Source organism: Carettochelys insculpta, chromosome 6, assembly GCF_033958435.1.
Source record: "Carettochelys insculpta isolate YL-2023 chromosome 6, ASM3395843v1, whole genome shotgun sequence".
Classification (NCBI taxonomy): Eukaryota; Metazoa; Chordata; order Testudines; family Carettochelyidae; genus Carettochelys; species Carettochelys insculpta.
The window spans coordinates 126162787-126174668 of NC_134142.1; positions in this window are offsets into that span (position 1 = coordinate 126162787).

An 11882-nucleotide genomic window follows, 5' to 3' on the forward strand; every position below is an offset into this window, starting at 1 on the left:
TGCATGTGTCAGTGAGTGTCAATGAGTGTGTGTGTCTCAGTGAGTCAGTGTGTGTGTGTGAGTGTGTATGTGAGAGTGCGTGTGTGTGAGTGCCCTGCGTATATTATTGCATATGCGGTGACAGGGCTGTGTTCTCAACAAGGCGGCGTTCTTGCCTTCACCCTGTGAACAGCTCTCTTGTGCTCCGCGTGTGCGGAACATCCCTGCCACCCTCACGCCCACACACACTCCTTGGGTTTTCCTGGGTTCCCCTTTTTGCTCCCCCCAACCCATTGTTCTCGCTCACTCACTCGTCCCCCCACCCCCTCGCTCCCCTTCTCTTTCTTGTTTCCGCACTCCAGGCCTGCTGGGCCCAGCCCAGGCTCCCAGTCCTCACCCTCTGTCCCACAGCTCTGACTTAGCCCAGGACTGGTCGAGGCGCATCCAGACCCACCCCATAGGGAGTTCTCTCCCGACTCCCCAGTGCCCTGTCTCCAAGGCACGCACCGAGCACTGCATCCCCTCACGCCGAGCTGGGGGTGCCACCCTGGGACAGCCGCTCCCCACCCCCTTGCTAGACTCCCAGCACCACCCTCCCATGCTGGGCCCGCACCCGTCCTGCTCACCAGGCCTCCTCCTCGTCCTCCGGCTGGGTTCTCGCTCTCATTTCCTTCCTTCCTCCTGGGAGAGGCAGCAGATAAGCCAGAAGCCTCCACCCCACCCACCTTGCACCTCAATCCACAGCGTCACCTCAGAACAACAATCAGGCAAAGGGAAACTTGCCAGCACTTCACCGATCCTTCCACATGTCTGAGAAACCCTGAAGTCCTCTCCTGCCTCCACCTCCTGACCCTGCCAACCAGACTCCCTCCTCATCCCAGAACTGGGCAGAGAACCCAGGAGTCCTGGCTCCCACCCCTCCTCCCACACCCAGAGCTGGCCAGAGAACCCAGGATTCCTGGCTCCCAGCCCTCAGCCTCTCTTATTTAATTCAACTTTGAGCATATTGGGACAATCGTAATTTCTGAAGCAGCCATCAAAGTCTTTCAAGGAAAAATAAGTGGTTTGATCAATGTTGGAGCCTCACAAAATCAACCCTGTGGGACCCGCCCCTGAAAGTGGGAGTCTCCTCCAGGGGTCAGTGCTCAGCAGCTCAGGGTTCCCCATACAGAGCCCCCATACCCCTATAGAGGGGCTCGTATCCTGGTAATACTAGGAGAGGGGCCCCTGAATGAACAGCCCCCACGCTGCACCCCAGAAGTGGCTGCACTCTTGCCTACCATTGCTGACACAGAGCAGCAGAAGTGCATTGTGGGAGGGGGATTCATTGATGCCTCCCATGAGGTCAGTCCTGGTTCCTCTCTCCGTCAGTGCCCACACACATGGAAAGGGTCGGCTCATTCACACAGGGTCCTACAGGCTCCCCACTTCGCTGGCCCTGCACCGCCGTCTGAAGTGGCCAGCTTGGACACACCAGTCACTTTGCAGTGGGCGGCCCCCTTGGATACTTCGGCCAGCCCCACTCCCGTCCTTACCACACCCTTCCCCACACCGCATCTCCTTGGTGCTGGGACACCCTCCCCAGCCTCAAGATCCCATGGGCAAGACAGGAGCTACAATGACACACACCATGAAGGCCAGAGTCACCAGCGCCATCTTCCTGCCAGCCTCCATGACAGGGCACACTCCAAGGCCGGGGCAGTGGGGAGCCCCAGCAAGGCACAGGAAGTGGGCCCCTGACACCAGGGTAACTGCAGGGCCAGCACAGCCCACAAGGAGCCCAGCTCAGCAGCCAGCAGCAGCACCGCACACAAACTAGACACTTGGGAGTGCCAGGCTCGGCCAGCAGCCACCTTAACTCCTGTAGGGCCTATCAGGGATTAGCCAACCCACCGGGCTCAGTGGCCGTATTGATTACATTATCGGGGGTGCCTCCCGGGCCATACTGGCTTTGGTGGCCAGGTTGGATCCAGCGGCCATAGCAGTTTGCATCAGTCAGTCCGATGGTTTTGGATTTAATACACCCCAGGGTGTGGAGGGAATTGGCAGAGGTCATTGCCGAGACTTTGGGCAGACTCTTGGAGATCAGGAGAGATCCCAGTTGACTGGAAAAAGGCAAACGTATCGCTCATCTCTAAAAAAAGAAAGAAGGACAATCCAGGGAACTATAGACCCGTCAGCCTTACCCCAGTCCCTGGGAAAATAAGGGAGGGGATCCTCAAGGAATCCATTCGGGAGCACTTGGAAGAGGGGAAAGTGATCAAAAGTAGCCAACATGGATTCACCAGGGGCAATTCCTGCCTGACCAATCTGATTAGCTCCTGTGATGAGGTAACAGGCTCTGTGGACATGGGGAAGTCAGTGGATGTGATACAGCTTGACTTCAGCAAAGCTTTTGATACGGTCTCCCACAACATTCTTGCCCATAAGTTAAGGAAATATGGATTGGATCCCTGGACTATAACATGGATAGAAAGCTGGCTTGACGGTTGGTCCCAACAGGTAGTGGTCAATGGCGCAATATCTGGATGTTGGTCTGTTTCAAGCAAAGTGCCACAAGGCTCAGTTCTGGGGCCGGTGTTATTCAACTTCTTTATTAATGACCTGGACGAGGGACTGGATTCCACCCTCAGCAAGTTTGCGGATGACACAAAACTCGGGGGAGAGGTCGATATGTTGTAGGGTAGAGAGAGAATCCAGAGTGACCTGGATAAATTGGAGGATTGGGCCAAAAGAAATCTGATGCAGTTCAACAAGGAGAAGTGCAGAGTCCTGCACCTGGGGCGGAAGAATCCCAAGCGCTGTTACAGGCTGGGGACCCACTGGCTCAGCAGCAGTACGATGGAAAGGGACCTAGGGGTTATGGTGGATGAAAGGCTGGATATGAGTAACCAGTGGGCCCTTGTAGCCAAAAAGGCTAACGGCAGACTGGGGTGCATTAGGAGGGGCATTTCGAGCTGATCTAGAGAAGTGGTTGTTCCCCTCTGTTTGGCACTGCTGAGGCCACATCTGGAGTATTGTGTCCAGATTTGGGCCCCCCCAGTATAAAAAGGATGTGGATTTGCTGGAGCAGGTTCAGCGGAGGGCAATGAAAAAGATTAAGGGGCTGGAGCACAAGACCTATGAGGAGAGGCTGAGGGATTTGGGGTTATTTAGTTTACAGAAGAGAAGACTGAGGGGTGATTTAATAGCAGCCTTCAGCTTCCTGCAGGGGAGCTCTAACGAGGAGGGTGAGAAACTGTTCTCAGTGGTGCCAGACAGCAGAACAAGGAGCAATGGCCTGAAGCTGAAGAGGGAGAGGTGTAGATTGGATATTAGGAAAAACTACTTCACCAGGCGGGTGGTGAAGCACTGGAATGTGTTGTCTAGAGAGGTGGTGGATTCTCCATCCATAGAGGCTTTTAAGTCCGGGCTGGACAAGGTCCTGGCTGGGATGATTTAGTTGGGGTTGATCCTGCTTGGGGCAGGGGACTGGACTCAATGACCTCCTGAGGTCCCTTCCGGCCCTGGGGCTCTGTGGTTCTGTGCTATAGGACTGCCTTTTCATTTTGATAGAATTCAGACTAACACGGAGACCTCTGTCACTACTCACTACACACACACACACTTGGGAGCTGGAGAGCTGGGCTGTGGCCACAGATTCACACACACACACACACACACAGCAGGGCCATCCCAGCCAGCAGCAGAGAACAGGTTCCTGAACACACACTGAGCAGGTCTGGAAACACAGGTTCTCACACACACACACACACACACACACAGAGCAGTGCCTTCCCAGCCAGCAGGGGGCTGCTGGTCCACACACGCGCACACACACACACACACACAGAGCAGGGCTGACCTGGCTAGCAGGGTGGGTGCCACAGGCTCTCTCTCTCTCCACACAGAGAGCAGGGCCGCCCCAGCCAGGAAGGGCCACAGGTTCGTACACACAGACAAACAGAGCAAGGGCGACCTGGCCAACAGGGGCTACAATTTCTCACAAACACACAGAGTGGGGCCATCCCAGCCGGCAGGTGGACGCAGGTTCACACACAAATACACACACACACACACACACAGAGCAGGGATGACCCGGCTAGCAGGGAGCCAGCAGCTCATTCACACACACAAACACACAGCAGGGCTGTCCCAGCCTGCAGGGTGAAACCAGTTAACACACACACACACACACAGAACAGGAACATTCCAGCCAGCAGGGGGAGGCAGGTTAACACACACACACACACACACACACACAAAACAGAGCATGGCCACCCTGGCCATCACGTTCACACACACACACAGAGCAGGTGTGACCTGGCCAGCAGGAGACTGCAGTTTCTCTCTCTCACACACACATGCTGACAGTAGGGACATCTCAGACAGCAGGGAGTTCATTTTCATACACACACAGAAGGACTGGGACCACAAGTTCTCTCCACACACATACACACACACACACGCACGCACACATGCACACATACACACACTGCAGGTCCGTCGCAGCCACCAGGGGGCACAGGTTCACACACAGAGAGCATGGCTGACCTGGCCAGCAGGGGGCAACAGAGTCTTACATGCACACACAAACACAAACACACACAAACACACACAGCAGGGATGACCCGGCTAGCAGGGGGCCACTGGTTCACACACGCACGCACAGAACAGGAACATCCCTGACAGCGGGGGTGACAGGTTAACACACACACACACACACACACACACACACAAAACAGAGCATGGCCACCCTGGCCATCACGTTCACACACACACACAGAGCAGGTGTGACCTGGCCAGCAGGAGACTGCAGTTTCTCTCTCTCACACACACATGCTGACAGTAGGGACATCCCAGACAGCAGGGAGTTCATTTTCATACACACACAGAAGGACTGGGACCACAAGTGCTCTCCACACGCATACACACACACACATGCACACATACACACACTGCAGGTCCGTCGCAGCCACCGGGGGCACAGGTTCACACACAGAGAGCATGGCTGACCTGGCCAGCAGGGGACAACAGATTCTTACATGCACACATAAACACAAACACACACACAGCAGGGATGACCCGGCTAGCAGGGGGGCCGCTGGTTCACACACGCACGCACAGAACAGAAACATCCCTGGCAGTGGGGGTGACAGGTTAACACACACACACACACACACACACACACACACACACACACAGAGCAGGGGTGACCTGGCCAGCAGGGCGCTGCAATTTCTCACACACACACACAGAGTGGGGCCATCCCAGCCAGCAGGTGGCATCAGGTTCACACACAAAGACACAAGTATCAGAGCGGCAGCAGTGTTAGTCTGTGTCTTCGAGAACAACAAGAAGTCCTGTGGCACCTTAGAGACTAACAGATATTTTGGAGCATGAGCGTTCGTGGGCAAAGACCCGCATCAGCTGATGCATGGGGGGGGGGGTTTCGGAGCAGTGTTTAAAGAGGGGGGTCCCAGAAAAAGGCACAGGCAGAAATTGTGGAAAAGCGGCATTGCCCACCCCATGACCTCAGCCGTGCAGAACGCAACGCCAGCAACAGCCTCAGAAACAACTCTGACATTGTCATCCAAGAGGCCGACAAGGCAAGCGCTGCTGTCATCGTGACTAGGACAGACTACCGAAAGGAGGCTGCCAGGGAACTCTCCAGTACCACATTCTACAGGCCTATGTCCAAGAATCCCACTGAGGAATACACAAAAAAACGACAGCATCTGCTCAAGAACCTCCCTATAAAACCACAGGAACTAATCAACACAGACACACCCCTTGAACCCAAACCAGGTTTATTCTACCTGCTACCCAAGATCCACAAACCTGGGAATCCCGGACACCCCATCATCTGAGGCATTGGCACCTTCACCACAGGATTGTCTGGAGATGTGGACTCTCTACTTAGACCCTACGCTACCAGCACCCCCAGCTTTCTTTGAGATACTACTGACTTCCTCAGGAAGCTACAATCCATTGGTGACCTTCCTGAAAACCCCACCCTGGCCACCATGGCTGTAGAGGCCCTTTACACCAATATCCCACATGAAGATGGACTCCAAGCTGTTCGGAACACGATCCCTGAGGAGACTGAGGCACAAATGGTGGCGGAGCTTTGTGACTTTGTCCTCACCCACAACTGTTTCAGATTTGAGGACAATTTATACCTTCAAATCAGTGGCACTGCTATGGGCACCCGCATGGCCCCACAGTTTGCCAACATTTTTATGGCTGACCTGGAACAGCGCTTCCTCAGCTCTTGTCCCCTAGCGCCCCTCCTCTACCTGTGCCACACTGATGACATCTTCACCATCTGGACCCCTGGGAGGGAGGCTCTTGAAGAGTTCCACCCTGATTTCAACAGTTTCCACCCCACCATCAACCTTAGCCTGGACCAGTCCACACAAGAGATCCACTTCCTGGACACTACTGTGCAGATAAGCAACAGTCACATAAGCACCACCCTATACCAGAAACCCACGGAGCGTTGTGCTTACCTACACGCCTCCAGCTTCCTTCCAGGGCACACTACACCATCCACTGTTTACAGCCAGGCACTAAGGTACAACCGCATTTGCTCTGATCCATCAGACAGAGACAAACATCTACAAGACCTTTACCAAGCTTTCCTCGAACTACAATGCCCACCTAAGGAAGTGAGGAAACCGGCTGACAGAGCCAGATGGGAACCCAGAAGCCACCTGCTACAAGACAGGCCTTGCAAGGAAAACAAGAGACCACCACTGGCCATCACATACAGCCCCCACCCAAGGCCTCCCCAGCGCATCATCAGTGATCTGCAACCCATCCTGAACAATGATCTTTCACTCTCACAGCCCTTGGGAGGCAGGTCTGTCCTCGCCTACAGACAGCCGCCAACCTGCAACAAATCCTCACCTGCCACTATAGACCACAACACAGAAACTCTCAACCTGGAACCAGCCCCTGCAACAAACCTCGCTGCCAACTCTGCTCACATATCCACACCAGTGACGTCATCACAGGGCCTAACATCAACCACACCATCGGGGCTCCTTTACCTGCACATCTACTAACATAATATATGCCATCATGTGCCAGCAATGCCCCACTGCGATTTACTTTGACCAAACTGGACAGTCTCTCCGTAAGAGAATAAATGGACATAAATCAGACATCAGGAAGGGTAACGTACAGAAGCCTGTGGGGGAACACTTCAATCTCCCTGCACACTCAGCAGCAGATTTAAGGGGGTCAGGTCTGAAACAAAGAAATTTCAAAAATCAGATGAAGTGAGAAATCTCTGAGCTGCAATTTATTTGCAAATTTAACTCCATCACCCAAGGATTAAACAGAGACTGGGAGTGGCTGGCCCCTTACAAAAGCAGCTTCTCTGCCGTGGGTGTTAGTATCTCCCCATTAGACTCTGAAAATGGGTCACATCCCCCTGTCTGATCTGACTTGTTTTTAACTCTTTTGATAAGTACTATTGATAATAGTAACAGAGAGGAATCCGTGCTAGTCTATACACTGTCAAAACAAAAAGCAGTCAAGTAGCACTTTAAAGACTAGCAAAATAGTTTATTAGGTGAGCTGTCGTGAAGAAGTGGGTCTGTCCCACGAAATCTCGCCTAATAAACTATTTTGCTAGTCTTTAAAGTGCTACTTGACTGCTTTTTGTTTTGATACTATTAATAATGGGCCATTTCTACCTTGTTGAATAGACCTTGTCAGCTCTGGCCCTCCCTGTTACTGGGACCCCACTCTTTAAATACCCCTCTGAAACCACCCCCCTCACTCATGCATCTGCTGAAGCGGGTCTTTGCCCACGAAAGCTCATGCTCCAAAATATCTGTTAGTCTATAAGGTGCCACAGAACTTCTTGTTATCCACACACACACACAGAGCAGGGGAGACCTGGCCAGCAGGGGGCTGCAATTTTTCACACACACACACACACACACACACACACACACACACACACACACAGAGTAGGGCCATCCCAGACAGCAGGTGTCACAGGCTCACACACATATACACACACAGAGCAGGGATGACCCGGCTAGCAGGGGGCCAATGGCTCATTCACTCAGACACACAAACACACAGCAGGGCTGTCCCAGCCAGCAGGGGGAAGCAAGTTAACATACACACATACACACAGAGAAATAAACACGCACAGAGCATGGCCTTCCTGGCCAGCAGGGGCCACAGGTTCACACACACACACACACACATGCACTGATGACAGCTTTGTCATTTGGACCCGCAATAAAGAGACTCTGGAAAAATTCCATGGAGATTTGAACCACCTGCACCCTACCATCAATCTCAGTCTTGACTATTCCACATGAGAAATACATTTTCTGGACACCACTGTACAAATCACTGATGGCCACATCGACACCACCCTCTACCGGAAACCCACTGACGGCTACACTCACCTATATACCTCCAGCTTCCATCTAGCTCACACCACATCATCAGTTGTTTATGGTCGAGCCCTGAGATTCAATCGCATCTGCTCTAATCCGACTGACAGAGACCAAAAACTTCAACATCTCCACCATCAGAGAGGTGGCCGTGTTAGTCTGTAGCTCCGAGAACAACAAGAAGTCCTGTGGCACCTTAGAGACTAACAGATATTTTGGATAGTAACAGAGAGGAAGCCGTGCTAGTCTATACACTATCAAAACAAAAAGCAGTCAAGTAGCACTTTAAAGACTAGCAAAATAGTTTATTAGGTGAGCTTTCGTGGGACAGTCCCACTTCTTCAGACCATAGCCAGACCAGAACAGACTCAATATTTAAGACACAGAGAACCAAAAACAGTAAGCAAGGAGGACAAATCAGAAAAATATTATCAAGGTGAGCAAATCAGAGAGTATTTTGGAGCATGAGCTTTGGTGGGCAAAGAGCCGCTTCAGCAGATGCATGAGTGTGGGGGGGTTCAGAGGAGGACTTAAAGGGCGGGTCTCAGTAAAGGGGAGGGCCAGAACTCATAAGGTCTATTAGTCAGGGTGGAAATGGCCCATTTAATGTGGAGTTTTGTACATCAAGAGAAGAGAAAACAAGTCAGATCAGTCGGGGCGGGGGGGATGTGGCCCTTTGTCAGATTCTAATGTGGAGCTGTGAACTTCCATAGCAGAGAAGCTACTTTTGTAAGGGGCCAGCCACTCCCAGTCTCTGTTCAGTCCTTGGGTGATGGAGTCAAATCTGCAGACGAATTGCAGCTCAGCGATTTCTCTCTCCATTTGATATTTGAAGTTTTTTTGTTGTAGGATGACTACTTTTAAATCTGTTACTGAGTGTGCTGGGAGATTGAAGTGTCCCCCACAGGCTTCTGTACATTACCCTTCCTGATGTCTGATTTATTCTTTTACGGAGAGACTGTCCAGTTCGGCCAATGTAAAGGGGGGTACGGGCAGGGCAGGCAGAGCTGGGGTTGGCAGTGACGGGCAGGGCCAGGCAGGGCAGGGCGGGCGGAGCTGGGGATGGCAGTGATGGGCAGGGCCTGCAGGGCTGGGGCAGGGCAGGGCAGGGCGGGCGGAGCTGGGGATGGCAGTGACGGGCAGGGCCAGGCAGGGCAGGGCGGGTGGAGCTGGGGATGGCAGTGATGGGCAGGGCCTGCAGGGCTGGGGCAGGGCAGGGCAGGGCGGGCAGAGCTGGAGGTTGGCAGTGACGGTCAGGGCCCGCAGGACTGGGGCAGGGCAGGGCAGGGCAGGAGGTCGGCAGTGAGGGGCACAGGCCAGGCTCGGGCAGGCTCAGGGGCTGCTGCCTACACCTGCACGTATTCGCTCAAACTCCCTTTGCTTCCTTCCCTATCTCACCCTTTGGTCCATTGCACCCTTGCCCTACGCTGACCACACTGCCCTAAGGCAAAGGCAGGGCACCTCAGTGGCAATGGAAGCAGCTGCCCTACAGGGAGGCCCCAGGGCTCAGGGCTCTGCAACCTCCTGCTAAGGGGGAGTGAAGGATGGGGGCTCCACAGCCTCCCAGCAGGGGGGCCCCAGGAAATGAAGAGGCCACCCCCCGGCAGAAGTCACCAGCAGTGAGGCCTGTCTCCGTGGGGTGCCAGGGAATGGGGCAGCTGCCCAGCAGGGGAGTTCCCTGGCAGCCTAGCCCCGGGCTTGCCCAGCCCTGCTGGTGAGGATGCATGAGAGACAGTGTAAATAAAGGACTGTCCTGGGGAAAACAGGGTGGATCCTCGCCCTTCCAGGCCTGACCCTGTTCTGTCCCACCCCTTGCCTTTCACCTTTCCCCTTGCAGCTCCGCATCCCACTGGACCATTCATGAGCAACACCATTCACAGATAGGCCTGGGACCCATTCATGGGCAGAGCCATTCACAGACGGAGGAGCCGGGGAGGTGGGAGGCATTCACAGGTGACACCATTCACAGACAGGCTGGGGGCCCATTCATGAGCAGAGCCATTCACAGACGGAGGAGCCGGGGAGGTGGGGGGCATTCACAGGTGACACCATTCACAGACAGGCCAGGAGCACATTCATGGGCACAGCCATTCACAGACAGGGGGGCCATTCACAGACAGGCCAGGGGGCCATTCACAGGCAGATCCATTCACAGACAGGCTGGGGGCCCATTCACAGGGGCTACATCTACACTAGAGCGCTGTGGAGGTAGTGGCATCGAAATACGCTACTTCGGCACATAGCGTCTACACACCTTCTGGGCCTGGCACCGACGACGTTCAGCACCGAAGTAGGGCTGCACTCCATCGAAAGGGGCCGCACTGGATGGGGAAAGGGAGCGTCCACACACACAAGCAGCCCCTCTTGAAATAAGGGGCCAGGAAAGCCTGCAAACGGAGCCCCAGGGCGGACTCGCCCTTCTGGGGCAACAGCAAGCCACCCCTTTCACGGGTCCCTCCCAAACACATGCAGCCTGCACAGCACAAGCCCTGCATTGGTGACACAAGCCTCGCAGACCTTGAGCCTGCAGACATGGACATCCAGCAGCAGCAGCAGTAGCTGGAAGCCCTCCAAGCTGCCTCCTGTGGGGCAGGTGCCCAGCTGGAGGCTGCACGGGCAGCCAGCCAGCGGGTCCTGGCAGAGAAGCACTCCCTGGGGGCAGAAGAGGACGCCCCAGACTATCGGGCCCTCCTGCTCCCCCTCACCGGGTGCTCTGCTGGCTCTGGAGCGACCCCACCAGCGCCGAGTGGAGGGAGCACCTGGTCACGGGGGGAGTGGGAAGATGACCACTGGCTTCAGAACTGCCGCATGTGCTGGCAGACCTTCCTTGAGCTCTGCCAGGGGCTCACCAGGAGGCACCAGGACACACGGATGCGGTGCGCCCTCACCATCGAGAAGAGGGTCGCAATAGCGGTCTGGAAGCTGCCACTCCACACAGCTACTGCCCCGTGGGCCACTAGTTTGGCATAGGTAAGGGTTAGGGTTAGGATTAGGGTTAGGGCTGTCGTGGAGGAGGTAAGGAGGCCTGGGCCTGAACCCACTGGGGGGTGGGCCCTGGGTGGGGGGCTAGGGAGGTAGGGGCTGGTTGGGGGGGCAGGGTGCACTCTGCACACCTTCGCGGGTGCCCATGTCCCCTCCCCGCAGGTGGTGTGTGCGCTCAACGCCCTGCTGCTCCAGAGGGTCACCCAAGTCGGGGACCTGAACTCGGCCATCGCAGGATTCGCTGCCAAGGGATTCCCGCACTGCTCGGGGCCCTCAATGGGACCCACATCCCCATTCATGCCCTGCGCCACAGTGGTGGACGCTACATGAACAGAAAGGGCTACCACTCCATGGGCCTGCTGGGGCCGCTTCCAGGACACATATGTGGGCTGGCCCAGCTGCACCCATGGGGCTCGTGTGTTCTGCAATTTGAGACTATGCCACCGGCTGGAGGCAGGGACCTACATCCCCCAGAGGGAGATCCCTCTGGGGTGGACACCACTGTGCCTCTCTGCT